The 15,180-nt window shown below is 40.4% G+C and overlaps 1 protein-coding gene across 2 annotated transcripts in view; it reads right to left on the bottom strand.

Moving 5' to 3' along the window:
* The window catches only part of GPR156 (G protein-coupled receptor 156), a 75,554-nt gene extending 61,480 nt beyond the window's left edge, over positions 1-14,074 (bottom strand). Inside the window, exon 1 of one of the 2 annotated variants that reach the window (XM_004675183.2) lies at positions 13,968-14,074. The gene's annotated coding sequence lies outside the window, so the exon portion shown is untranslated. Of the gene's footprint in view, positions 1-7,119; positions 7,262-13,967 lie in introns of those variants that run through there. The other variant, XM_012734270.1, reaches the window with a different exon arrangement.
* Between the last annotated feature and the right edge of the window lie 1,106 nt (positions 14,075-15,180).

Below are 15,180 nucleotides of genomic sequence, written 5' to 3'. Positions count from 1 at the left end.
GACCTCTCCTGACCCGCCCACTGCTCCCCTCAGCAGTGTACTTCGTCGATCTGCCTGTTCTGCTCCCCACTCTGTCTCTGGTGAAGCCTCTCATCACCCCTGAGCCTCTGTCCTGTAACCCAGTTCTGTATGCACAAATAAATCTTTAAAAAAAAAAAAAAAAAGATGAGTCTTTTAGATGTGGCACATACACACAATGGAATATTACTCAGCAACCAAAAAAAAGAAACACATGTCCTTCGCAGCAACATGGGTGGAGATGGAAAAGATCATGCTTAGTGAAATAAGCCAGAAAGTAAAGGAAAAATACAGAATGGTTTCACGTATAGCAGGAGTATAAAGGACCAGGCAAGAAAATAATAATAATAATAATGAACAGTTATATACCAGAGACAATTTATGGGGTGGAGTGGTGAATGGGATCAAAAACAGTGCGGGGAGGGAAATGCACTGGACTATGGTGATGGCACATCGGTGATTTGGTGATGGGAAGCCCAAGGGGATCACAACTGAGATGGAAAAGTGCACAAAATGATGTAAAAATAAGCTATTATATTATTAAAAAAATAGATGAGTCTTTTAAACCATTGTCTTAGCTCAGCAGCTATAACAGAATAGCACAGATGGAGTATCTCATACACAACAGAAATTATAATAACTATTTATAAAAACTTATAAACAACAATTCTGATGGCTGGAAATCCAAGGTCATGGTGCTGCTGGCTTGGACACATTCTGGTAAGAACCTTGTTCTAGTTTGTACATGACTGACCTTTTATACCCTCACATATGGGAAAGAGAAGAAACTAGCTCTCTGGATTTACCTTTTAAAGACACTAATTCCATTTATAAGAACTCTACCAACTTGTTCTCATCTTCTCAAAGGCTCTGTGCCTCTAAGTACCATCACACTAAATATTAGACTTCAGGAAAAACATAAGATTTTCAGGAAAGATACAAACATGCAATCCATAGCACCCATGAACAAGATACATCTTTTCACTTGTATAGGTCTTTTAAAATTTCTTCAGAAAGATCAGCTTTAGGATATAAGTCTTGTACAATTTTAAAAATCAAATTTATCCCTAAGGATTCCATATTTCTGATGCCATTGTAATTATTTTACTTTCAATTTTGATAGTTCAACATTATTGTGTGAATATATCTATGGGCACAACTGAAGTGTGTGTATATTGATACTGTATTTTGCAATAATGCTAAACTCATTTGTTAGTTTCTTTTGTAGGTTATATAGGAATCTCTGCACAGAACATCCGGTCACTTGCAAATAAAGATAGTTTTACTTCTTCCTTTACAAATTGGATACCTTCCATTTCATTTTCTTATTTTTGCACTAGCTAGGACCTCCAGGGTTGAGTTGTATTAAAGAGAGTGGACATCCTTGTCTTATTCTTGATCTTGGGGGGAAGTATTTGGTCTTTTATCATTAATATATCAGGTGAAGATTTTCCATAGATTCACTTTATTGTTTTTAAAGAAGTTATCATCTATTGATATTTCTAGTTTTCTTTGACTTTTTTTAAAAAAGATTCATTTATTTATGCATATAGAACTGGGGTACAGGCCAGAGGTGCAGGGCCGGTGAGAGGATTCATCAGAGACAGAGTGGGGAGCAGAACAGGCTGACTGACAAAGTACACTGCTGTGGGGAGCAGTGGGCAGGTCATGAGAGGTCTGTTGCGCCATGTGGGTAACCTCCAGGATGGGACTGAACTCATGCTGAAGTGGCTTTAGCTTCTTAGTGCTGTGCTTTAACCCACTACTCCACCAGGGAGGGCCCTGACTTTTTTTTAAAAAAAAACAGATCTGGGTTTTCATATTCTTTAATATTTCTTGAAGAAACTCTGATAGCTTATGTCTTCCATGGAATTTACTTATCTCATTTAAATTGATGGGATTATTAAAATAAAACTATTTATAATTCCCTTCTATTATCCTTTATTATTATTAATCTATGATATTAGTAAACTATGACTGCTCACTTCTTACCCTGACCAGTCTGGCTAGAGAGGTTTGTCAATTTTGTTGATATATTCAATTAATCAACATTTGCTTTTACTGATTTTCTATACTGTTTTTTGTTATTATTTTACTGATTTGTGTTCTGATGTTAATTATTACCTTTCCTCTGCTGACTTTGGGGTTTACTTGTTCTTTTTTGATTTAGTTTCTTAGAATGGAAGCTGAGGATACTGACTTGAGACTTTTTTCTTTTAAGCTCTTAGCACTATAAATTTCCACCTAACTACTCTTTTTGATGCATGATTTTTCATTTTCATTCAATCCAAAATATTTTACCATTCCTTTTTTTATTTTTCTCTTTGACTGATGAGCTATTGTCAAGTATGTTGCTAAATTTACAAATATCTGAAGACTGGGGGCTCCCTGGTGGCCCGTCACTGCCATGTCTGAGTTAGAGCCCTTACCAAGGAGCTGACCCACATAGAATGCAACAGACGCATCTCATCTCGGCTACTCACCCCCTCAGCAGTGTATTTCAGTACACCTGCCTGTTCTGCTTCCCACTCTGTTTCTGGTGAATCTTCTCACCCCTCAACCTCACCTCCTTCCTCCAGTATCTCTGACCTACACCCCAGTTCTCCTATGTAAAAATGAAAACAAATAAAGAAAAACCAAATATTTTAAGAAATCTGTTGTTAATTCCTTCAATAATTTCACTGAGGTCACTAACATACTTTCTATGACTTGGTATCCATTTTTATATATTGAGACCTATTACAGGACCCAAATCTGATTATCTTGATAAAAAGTCCACATACACTGGAAAGGACTATACATTCTTCAGGTGATTAAGACAACGTTAGATAAAGATCAATAAAATCAGGCTGATTGACTGTGTTGGTTCCTTCTTCTATATATAGTCTTGGTAGCTGGCATCACTTACTTCCCTCCTACTAGGAGGTCTTCCTTTAATGTTTCTTGTAGTGTATATCTTTCATAATGAATTCTTTCAGCTTCAATGCATCTGGAAAGTCTGTATTTTGTCTTTGTTTTGAAAAATATGTTCATTAGATGGAGAATTCTAGGTTGAATCATTTTATACTTATCTTTGTTCCTCTGTGCATGTGTTTCCCACCTCTGGCTATTTTGGAGTTTTTATTTCTCAGTGGACTTTGAACAACTGGATTTTGATTCTATGGTAAAGTTTTATTTCTTTATTTTTTTATTTGACTTAAGGTTCTTTGCATCTATGAACTTACAGTCTTCATCAACTATAATAACTTCTATTCAGAAATGCTTCACTCATTAACTCTTCAGGTAATTTTGATGCTCTTCCTTGGTCATTCTACTTATAGATATGCTAGTTTCTTATTCCTTTAAATATTCTTCAGCTTTGTTCTGGAATGAAGCTAAATTAGGAAGAGTTTGATCACTTAGGGTGTTCTTTTAAGATATTAGACAGGCTCTGAACTGGGGCTGCTTAGTGGAGCTAATTTTCCCCACTACTAAGGTATAGGCTTGCTACCCAACACTCCATGAGCTTCCCTAGTCTGAGTGGGGACTGGCACCTGTCAACAGCAGTATTGTACCCTGTAGCCCCTGACAGTTTCCTTTTTCCATCCCTAGGTAGTTTCTCCACAGGCCTGTGCAGTTCAGTACTCAACTTTACACTTGAAGAGTATCCGATGACGATCTATAGAGTTCTATCTGCACAGCTCTCTCCATTTCAGTTCTCTGTCCTGCAAACTTCAGCTGCCTTGGTGTTCCTAAATTTGAAACTATCTTCTTGCTGCAGGGAATCTGCATTCTTCTTTTTGCACCGTAGTCTGGAAACTATATTTTGTTATGCCCACTATAGTTTTGTTTTGTTTTGTTTTCATGGAAGATCAGAAACCATGTAATAAAACTATAGAAGCCTTGGGTCATTTTCTCCTCCCCAAAGAATGTGTTCCTTAGCTTTGTTACAGTGTGAGGATAAAACAGTGAGTGATCAGACTGGGGATTGGATTTTTTATAAGACCAAGTTTATTTATGGGCTAACTTCCTCAGGCACAGTCCTTCAGGAATACCAATTCCAAGTTTAGGGTGTTTGTATTAGTCAGTAGTCTCCAGAGAAAACAGAACCAATATTTTATATATAAATACAAGAGATTTATTACAATTGGCTCATGCAATTATGGAGGCTGAGAAGTCCCATGCTCTGTCATTTGCAAGCTGGAGACCCATGAAAGCCAGTGCTGTAGTTCAAAGGCCTGACAGCCACAGAGCTAATGGCATAAGTGCCAGTCTGAAGGCCTGAGAACTGGGAGTGCCAAGGGCAGAAGAAAATCAACGTCTCAGCTCAATCCGGCAGAGTTTTCAGCCTTCCTCAAACCTTTTGTTCTATTCAGGCCTGCAGCAGATTGGAGGATGCCTACCCACATTTGGGAGGGCCAACAGCTTTATTAGTTCATGAATTCAAATGCTAATCTCTCCCAGAAACCCTCTCAGACATATCCAAAAATAATGCTTAACCAGATATCTGGGAAACCTGTGGCCCACTCCAATGGACACAAATTAACCATCACAGTGTTTTTCAGGATCTTCCACCTTGATAATTCCTACACTGCAATGTGTAACTCCCCAGCACAGTAAGCCTGTAAGTAGTTCTGTAAAGCTTCTCAGCATCTGCTTTCCTTTTTTTCTTTTCAGTGTCTTCATCTGTGCTACTCAAACTGAACTTGGAAGGAAAATTGCTCAGATTATTGGCCTGATTTCTCTGACTCTTTTATTTCCAAGATCATGGCCTTTCATGCACTAGTTCACTTAGTAGTCCTGAAATCCTCTCTTCACACCACCACCCTACTCCCCACCCAGCCCCCAACCCCCATAAGATGTTGTACTCATTTTATGCCTGTTTGGAGCCACTTTTGTTTGTTTTCTTAGCTTCTCCTCATATACAGCCAAGAATGTGGGGTACTCAAAAACTTTCTCTTCTCCCTGAGCTGTTAATGCTCAAATTCTGGATGTCTTTTATGCCTTCAAATTGAGTTTTAAATACAGATTTTCTAGATGTAATCTATCGGAGCAGTGGTATACCAGCAGGTAATTCTTGTTAGCCAGAGCAGGTGCTTAATATCTTGGAATATGTTTAAACTGAAAAATTTTGATGACAAAACCAAGCTGTTTACAGATGATCTTTATAGTCACAAATGTCAGTATAAAAAAGATAGAACTATTCTTGCTACTAACTATGATTAAAATACATTATAAAATCCCTAAGTTATAAAAGACAAACCTATGAGGGGGGCTGGTTTTATCATCAATATTACTGGTTAATATATATTTGAAAGTGAAAAGTTTGCATAAAAGTATGTATTAACACAGACTGATGCTTACTTGGCAGGTTTTAACATGTTCCAAGTAAAGTAAAAAAAAATTTTCCCTAGAAGTTAATTGCAATAATGTCTATCCAGGTTTTCTTTCCTTTTTTTAATTTCCAATTTCAGACACAGAAATCCACTCCAAAGTTACTGAGTAAAATTGCAGCATGGAATTTGCAGTTATGGAAACTAACAGCAAAATGTATGCCACAGGACTTTATAATTTCTTTCTTCTGCTTAGCTAATGTTTGCATTTTGAACACAGACTCACAACTGGGTTTCTAATATGAATTCAAGATCATAGATTTCCATCAAGGGTCGAGCTCAGTGGTCACATAGCAGCCTTCTGCTGAGGACTTAAATTTCTCATTTACTTCTTGCTATTTTGTCAGTTCACTGTTTATGTTCTACATTTTTATACTCACCAGCCTCCCTTAATGTTTTTCTGTGATTTTTTTCCAGACTTGGTGTGGAGCGGATTCCCATTCCTCTCTGGTCTAGTGGACTAAACTGAAAATTTACATTCAAACAAGAGCAAAAATTTAGGGGGAAAAAGAAAGCAAGCAAGCCAAGTAGTGCTGGGAAGTGCGCTCATAACAACAGTTTTGTTAAAATTATTTGTTTGAAAATGTTTGCATCTGTTACTTGGCACTGACTCTTAAGCTCCAGACCCCTACCTTCTTTTCTAATTCTCCTCATGTCAAGTAATCTCTTGTAGTCTACAGACTACATACTCACAAAATCTTCTAAATCCCAAACCCATCAAAACAGACAGAGAAGATGGGGATAGAATAGAAAAACATTTCTCAGTTCAACTATTAAAGAAAAGATATAACAAAAAAAAAAAAACAGCAGATATGGTGCTGTGAAAAAATGTTGCTGAGCCTACTATCTCTGAAAGTCCTCCCACCCACACACACTGCTGTGTGTACACACACACACACACACACACACACACACACACACACACACACAAGGCATGCTGCTCCCACTACAGAGGAAGACCATGTATAATTCCACAGCATGACATAAGTGAGCAAGAAGGGCTGTAAGCAGTCTGGCCAACCAGAAGCAATAGTGACACAATGCAATCAGAATACTGCAGACCCTGTTCACCACCGAGCGGATATAATCCACACTTGGCAAGGATGAGTTCTCACTGAGGGACCGTCCTTCCTAAATATGCAGGCTCCCCTGGAGAAATATGCAGTGGGGGAGAGAAAGACAAAAGGAGGGAGGGAAACAAGCTGTGGGGAGATCCACAGTGAACATTAAAATTATGTGTATCCTTTGCCAATTTTGAAAATCTTACATGGAAATGAAAAGCAAAATGCTAGGATCAATGCAGAATGTTTATTGTGGCAAAATTTGTTGTGTTAAAAAAAATGGATGAAAATAGAGTATCGAGTTGGAAATATAACCAATAATCAAGAAATTTATAAGTATTAAGTAGCTATTAAAATCATATATTGGATCAGTTATATGTATCTATATCTCTAGAATAATGTATATAATATAATAAATGAAACAATAGAACAACTGCTCTTATATGGTCCACTTATATTAGTAAACAGTGAAGAAGTCGTTAGTAACCACTAGACATCAGGAAGGCCTCTCTGGCCTTTGCTTTAAATTGATTCTGGTAGTTAAAGGCAGACAGCAACTTGTGCTCCTGAGAAGCCCAGCCTGTGTCCAGCGTAAGAAAATTAAAGCATGGACTTGACAGGCCATTGGTTGTAAAAGGCCAGTGGTGTAAAATAAAAGCCACATTTACCTCTCAAAAGCCTTGTCACAGACTTCCCCAAGGGCCACGGGCAGAGGTGTGGACAGAAACAAAACAGGCTTTTGTCCGAGAAAATCCTCCTCCAACTACTGACATTCTTCGTTGGTTCTTGTCTTATACTTCAGAGATGAGAGACACAAGTCTGGACCAGGCTCTGTGGAAATAAATATCAAGCTTTGTGGGGGAGATGCTGTTGCCTAGGTTAGGAGTGTTCTGTGAGCACTTTCCTGGAAGATTCTGGGTGACTTGGCTCATAATTTGCAATTTGATTTCTTCAAGGGAGGACAACAAATATGATACTCAACAATAAAGAAAATAACATGCAGAAGCTAGCAGTCTGTGAAGAACTTTTTTGATCATTCATCTTCCAAAATCTTTTTCTCTTTTGTATAATCCTACTCTCCTTCTCCTACTTAATCTCTTTAATAGATTTGTTATTTAATGTTTTCCTGCCGATCACAGAAATTCATGTTCAATATAGAAATCATAGAAAATATGGCTAAGTTTTAAAAAGAAAAGTAACATCTGTAACCCAACTGTTAGAAGTATTCTGAAATAGTGTCTTCATACTTACTTTTAAAAGTAGGTGTTTGTGTATCTTGCAACTTAGTGTACACTGGCAAGTCTCACTACCTAATACTATGAATGAACAGGTGAAAGTGCATGAAGTATGGAGTGGGGTGAGGGAATGGACAGCATAGGACTGCTGGGACCTGCGCGGCCATGGTGTGGCTGTGTTCTGGTTGCCAAGCCTGTGTGAATGTCCTCAAACTGACTGTGGCAGTAACCTTCACATCTCATCCCTCTTTTCTCCTTCCATTTGCCTTAGATATTCTTTCACTCCAGTTTTTCACTTGCAGATAACATATCTGTGACTCCAGTAGGTCAGCCACTCTCTTCCCTCTCCTAGCTTCAGTTATTTATCGTTCCCAGTCCCACTCTACTCTGATGTTCTGGTTTATCCTAGTCGTACACAAAAGCAGGCAGCCTGGGCACAATCACAGAATCATTGAAATGCTCATTTTGAAAAGTTACTCAGTTAAGCACACACTCTCACAGTTAATGTGATCCTTGAGAAACTCTGCTTCGCACAGAAAATCAGGAATATTAGATCAGAGCCAAGAAAGGCCTTGTTGGTCTGGAGTCTTGCCAGGCCAACACCACAAGATGCTTACTAGGTGTCCAGTTCAGTCAACACTGTCAGGCCCTTACCATTTCCCTCGTTAAGACATTTCCAGCTCTCTTTTATCCCCAATTCCTTGGAAAATTTGGATGGGGGCTGGCAGTACCACCTGACAATCTGCTGTTCCAGCATAGGGTAGGTCCATATCATTCTTCTCTGGGTGTTCACAGTATCACTCTGAACAGGTAACCATGGCAGCAAGAAAGCTATTCTAACTAGCAAGACCTGGGCAGAATCATGAAGTTTCTCTAAGATGCCATCCCCTGCCCTTCTGTTCACACCAAGGAATCATGTCTCTCCACCAGAGCTTTCCAGCTAATCTAATTCATACACAAAACTCCTTTCTATAGCACTGAAGACTGACTCCTCCAGATCTGTCACTTCCACAGCTATCTCTTCTTTGTAACAGATATCACCAAGTGTAGATGGCTGATAGGTTTAAATCCTTCCCTGTCTATTTTCATTATGGCTTCAAAAATAAACATCATGGGGCACTTTTGAATAGGAACCTGCAATCTGATGGGAGAACACAAATTGAAAGCTCTCAGTAGTCCTTTCTCTGGGTTATCAACCCATCTGACCTCAACTTTCTAGTGCCAGTGTGCTCTCTAGCCATTGGTCAAAGCTCAGCCATTTGGTCAAAGCAGCCCTGAAATCTGCAGGGATGGCCTGTTGGTCTGATGGTTTCATCCTTTGTTGCCTGACAATCCATACCTTAAGTATATTGACCTAGATTGGGGTTCAAGTGATAAAGGGTACTTAGCAGTCAACTCCCCTCAGGGAGATGAAATGGTCACAAAGGAGACTGGAGGATGTACCATTCAGTCTGAACTGGAGCACTCTTGAGTATATGTGTTATGGGGTGATGAGAAGGTGGATGAGACCTGCTCCTATGTAGTTCCAGGAATATATAGAGTATATCTGACTCCCTCATATTTATCTCTTTTAGAGTAGATAGAAGTCTCTAGTCTAACTGGATGCAGCAGAACAGTCTGAAAATGCCTTGGACATAAACAGACCTCAAGGGCTTGCTTAAGTTGGATGCACCTTCCAAGAATTTCTCAAAATCTGACCCAATGTCTGGTCAAAAGTTACATGGTTCCCTACAACAAACAGACTAAAGTCCATACTCATGTGTTCTTGACAAGCTGGCCTTGAGCTATCTGGCTCTATCTCTTACTGCAAACTTGCCCTGAGCTGACCCTTTCACCCTCTTTGCCTTCGTCACATCAGTCTGGCCCTGTCTAGAATATCTGCTGAAGTTATTCTGTCTTTCTGGAAATGTCCTTCCACACTACAGCTGTCACTCACAGATCTGGACCACCTTCAGAACTTAACTCAAAGCTACTTCTTCCATGGAGGGAAATTACAGTTCTTCCTTAATTAGCTGGCTCTCTCCCCTCCACCTGGAAACCCTACTATCACCACTCCCATCTCCCATTTTTCACTCCTTATGTTCACAGCAGGTGTGATAACTTTGTTATAGCACTCAGCATAGTTTGTCTTCCATAGGCCTTGCACACATCAGTGTCTAAGGAACTGTATCTTTTATAAGGATGATTCCTTCATTCTTCAGGTGGAATAACTACATCTTAATCTCTCCTCACTTTAACAACTTCTTTCCCATGATCCCTTCTTTACTATAACCTTTAAGGGCTTATGTTAACAGCCCTTTCTTTTCAAGACATTTTTATCATCATATGTATCATCATTTGTATCATCATTTTGATGCCTGTGTTTATTCTTTCCCATTGCTAGAAAACAGGGTGCTCTGCAAGGCAGGGTTCATTAATACAGATGTTCTCTGACCACATCATCTATCTGTAGCTCATGATCATGACAAGTGTCTCAGAAAATGCCTTGAGAAGTCTAGATGGAAACCAATGCCTTGTGGAAACACATAAATATTTTATCAGGCTCTGAACAAGACTCTTGCTCATAAATATTTAAACTCCTTGATAGCATAATGCTCAGTGGCTGATTAGAGTAAACTTGTACTGGGGTGAGGAGCTGAGAGGGGAGGGGAATACAATGGCAATAGCAGCGGTCATTCCACAGAGTGGAATCTCTGATGATTCTAAAAACACTGAATTTGCATGCACACTCCCTTTCCAGGTATTTTCCCTCCAGAGTGGAAGGTAGGTCAGCAGCATCTCTAAGGAAGGTGCTCGCTGGGCTACTGGCAGGCTGCCACATCATCACAGCCCCCTTAGCCTTATCATACTTCACTCTGTACTGATGGTACAAAGAAGATTTTCAAATAAAGTACATAGGGCTCTAAAAGAGGCAGATGCTATAGAAGAATGCTCATGGCAACTTTATTTGAAATAGCTCCAACCTGGAAACAACAAAAGTGTCCATCAATAAGAGAATGGATGAACACATGGTAGATATTGATACAATGGAATATGATCTTGGAATAAATAGACATGAGTAACCACATAAATGAATCTCACAGATGTTATATTGAACAAAAAGAAGCCAGATAAAAACATATATACTATCTCAATATATTTATATGTAGTTCAGGAACCAGCAAAATGAGTATATGGTGATAGAAATCAGAATAAAACTTGCTGGATGGTAGGGTTGATGAGAAAAGAGCATACAGGAAATTTGGGGGGGGGCAGAAATTTTTATTTTTTATTTTATTATAATAGTTTAACATCATTTTGTGCCTTTTTCCATCTCAGTTGTAATCCCCATGGACTTCCTATCACCAACTCATTCGTGGGCCATCATCATAGTCCCGTACACTCCCCTGCCCCCATTTTTAACCCCATTCCCCACTCCACCCCTATAAAATGTCTCTAGTATATAGTTGTTTGTTATTATTATGGGGGGGTGAAGTTTTTTATATCTTGCTCGGGATGCAGGTTTTGTCAAAATTGGCCCAATTCTAGCACAGATTCAAGTTTGGAACTGTGTAAACACAAAAGAGTCCACTGGTCTCCAGGACATCATTTACCTATAAAATATTGATCAACTTTAATTACCTAAAAGGGCTGCTGGTATTTTACCAAGGGTTCTGCAACCCTTATGAGAGTTAATGCCTGGTTCATGTCATTTAATTATCTAGCTAATTCAGTAACTATTTATTAATTTCTCATAATATGTCAAATAGGAATATGGCCATGAATACAAAATCTTTCTAAGCCTTATAGAGCTTACATTTGAGCGTGCGGTTAACAATGAAATAGATATATTAAAAGATGTCAGGTAATGATAAGCAAAGAAGAAACAAAGTGATCAGAAGACAGGGACTAAGTAGGGCTGTTTTGGATCAGGTGATCAGGAAAGGCCTGAGTGAGGAGGTCACATTTGAAAAGAGGCCAGAATGAACTGAGCAAAAAAACAGTGCAAATATCTGAGGGAAGAGTGTTGAGGATGAGAAGAGCAAGAAAGGAGAACACTAAACAAGGGGATTGTGGTAGACCTATGAGGCCAAACAGGCCAGCTCACTCCAGGCCAACTCCAGCTTACTCTTTCCCTGGAAAGAGCTAGATTTTATTCTAAGACTGAAGGGCATGGTGTCACTCAGGGGAGTGATTTAATCCAACTCATGTTTTAAGAAGCAATTAAGAAATCTGACTAAAATTCCTAGGGAATAGTCGAGAAGAAAATCTATTTTTCCCTTTTCTTCCAAATGTTAATATCCTTCATACATCTATTTCTTAACCACCTTGTTATTCAAGCTCTGTCCAGAGCTGGTCATATATGTCTAGACTCCAAGCTCTGATTTTTACTAACAAGTTTATGTCTCAAGATTATTACAAATGTATAGGAAAGAGAAGTAGGTAACATGTCTGAAATTTTTTTATAATAAAATGTTGGAGGAAAAGGTAAAATTCAGTAACAACTAAATTTGAATGCTGTGTTTCTTAACACCTTTCACCAAAATCAAGTTTCTAGTTTTTTAATGTGGAATATTCCTTTCAATTTTCAAATCCAACATCTCTGTCCAAGTCAGTCCACATTCCAATGTTTCTTGGCATGTCAGACTCGGTACTTCTTTCTTCTCTTCCCATATCCCAAATTACTCTCTAGAAACCTACAAGGGGCTGGAATAGAATGTGTATTGGGATAAGGGGACAATTTTCAGAGTTTTCATATTCCACCAACTGTATCTGGAAATGTCCTGATGGTCAAAAAACAAAAAAGGGAAAATATTAAAACCCTTATCAGAAAAGGAACTTAAATTCATATTGTCCTTCAAAGAGAACATCCTTCCCACAGTCATTATTGTCCCACTTTTTCAAGTGTACTACATATTGAAAGTCCGTCACTTATTCTACCCATCTCCTAGTGCTTCCACTAGATTTGAAGTTCCCTATCCCTAGGCTACCATAACTCTGCCTTTAACTTTATTGGGGAGCAGGGAGAAGTTAAAGACTGGAGGAAGAGTAAAAGGAAAAAAAACAGGGAGCACTCCAGCGACAGTGGAGGCCCTGAAGTGGAATTAGCCTGGCAAAATGGGAACCAGAGAGCTACACCACCCATAATCCCAAGAGATCTCTAACTCAAGCAAAGCCTGTCAAGCCATTTTATTTTCCAGACTCAAACTGCTTACACTATATACAATCATTTCCTCAGTCATTTATCTCCACACCCAGTTGCTCCAACTGTTTCAAAGGAAGAAAGTACTATTTTGCAAACCTGGCTGCTACCCAGTGCTGCATTTCTTATTGAAAAGGAGAAAAATTAACCTTCCTTTGCAAGCCTTGTTGCTTAATGCAGCCATCAATTTTTCCAGCTTTTAACCACACCTGAAAATCTTTCACTACACTGAGATACAATCATTTAGTATTATTTCCTATATCCTGTTGAAAGGACTACCCCAGGAAAGATATTCATTATAAGCTAGGGCATAATTTGCATACTATTCATGCACCCAAGTACCTAGAAAACCAACAAAGGAAAGAATAAGAGCAAGTAATGACTTCTCTCCCGACAAAGGTTAACAACAAAACTCCATTTTAGAGAAAAACCTCACGGCTCATATTCCACAGTAGCACATATACTTACAATATACACCATTCAAACACCGAGTTCTAACAAGTGGCCTCGAGTTTTTTATAGAGAGTTATGTTGCAAACGGCTGCTTGCCAGGATACCAGCATGCCGGCCACACTCTGCCAGAAGCAAGGCAGTTCGACAGACCGGCACACTACAACTTTCTAAGGAGTTCGCCATCCCTGCGAGGCAGAGCATCCTACCCGTCACCCTGCCTCGGGGCGCCACCCTGCCCCGGAGCGGAACGTGCCCTGCAAGGCAGACGCGGGGACAGGCTGGGCGAGAAGGCTCCGGACGTCTCCATGCTGTGGGAAACTCCTGGAGCCCTCCACTTCAGCAGTCTCGCTTTTTCCATAAGACAGAAGAGCAGGGCCCTTCTTCCCATCAATTCCAGGACCCTCCCCTCGCTGATGAGATTGCCACGGGCAGATCCTGACGAGGGACCTACTCTCCTCTAGTTCCCAAGATCGTTTCTCCACCGCGTTCAAAGAAACTGCCAAATTCTGGAGTGGAGAAAAAAGCCCCTACCCCTTTCCACTTTTCACTTTACAACTTAAGTGTTTGATGATTTGTGGCTATAGAGGGTCGACAGAGAGGTCCTACAAAATCCGGAATTTGCTCTCTTCAAGAGGGCTGTGCTCACCTCAGGATGCCCGACCGTCGATTAGAGCCAAGCCCGTAGTTGGTCGCGGGGCGCCCAAGGTCCCCGGGTCTCTGGCGAGTGCGCGGGGCTGGAAGAGACCGGGAGGGGCGGGGACGGGGCCAGGGCACCGGGCCGCGCCCATCGCTGGGCGTACAGGCGCCGGGTTTGCTTGCGCCGGCCCGTGCGTTCCGTGTGGCGCGCGCGGTGCCCGGCGGGGCCGCCTCTAGTCCCAGCACAGGCAAGGCCACGCCTCCCTCCCGCCACAGGCACCGCCCCCTGGCACCGCCCCCTGGCACCGGGCCCCACGTGGCGCGCTCGCCCTTGCTGGCTCTACACAGTCGGGTGGACTCCGCGATCTCACGCCGGCCTGACCATGCTCCCCACAACCTGTGTGTCTGACTCCTGCCCTGCTCCCCACTCACCTGTGGCTGCCCGGCCTCCCTCTTCCTAGATCCCTCAGACTCACTCCTTTTCAGGCCTTAGGCCAGGCTGGCTCCCAGGCCTTGCAGCCCCAGCGTCTGGCCCCAGACCCACCAATTTTGCTGGAGGGTTCCCTTCTCATCACACCCCTTCCAGCATTTCATCTCCTGTCTTTTTGTGAGGGTTGTAAGCCAAGGGTCCAGTTTCAGGCTAACAGGCAGGAAGCGATACTGTGGTTTTGGTTTGCATTTCCCTAATGGTTAATGATGTCGAGGTCTTTTCATGTGCCTGTTGCCCTTTCTTATATCTTCTTGGAAAAATGCCTACTCGGGTCATTTGCACATTTTAAAATGGAATTTCATCTTATTTATTTATTGCCATTGAGTTCTATGAGCTATATTTTGGAGCTTATATCTGGTATGTGGTTTGCAAATGTTTTCTTACCATTCTGTAGGATTGTTTTTTGGTTTTTCGTTTTGTTGATGATTTGTTTTGTAGAAACCTTTTGGTATAGTGCCCTTTCACTTATTTTTCATTTTGTTACTTGTGCTTTAGATATCATTGCTAAGACAAAAAAAAAATCACTACTAAGACCTATGTGAAATTGCTTTATTCTTATGTTTCTTTTGGGGATTTCATGATTTCATTTCCTACATTTAGTTTCAATTCTTTACATTTACTCCATTTTAAATTAATTTTTGTGAGTATTGTAAGCTAAGAGTCCAGTTTCATTCTTTAACATGTGAAATCCAGTTATACCAGAACCATTTATTGAAGAGGCTGTATTCCCCAC

The sequence above is a fragment of the Condylura cristata genome, unplaced genomic scaffold, assembly GCF_000260355.1.
Source record: "Condylura cristata isolate star-nosed mole 26May11 unplaced genomic scaffold, ConCri1.0 scaffold00003, whole genome shotgun sequence".
Classification (NCBI taxonomy): domain Eukaryota; kingdom Metazoa; phylum Chordata; class Mammalia; order Eulipotyphla; family Talpidae; genus Condylura; species Condylura cristata.
Note: the sequence above shows the minus strand (reverse complement) of the source record. Positions and strands in the feature narration are given on the sequence as shown.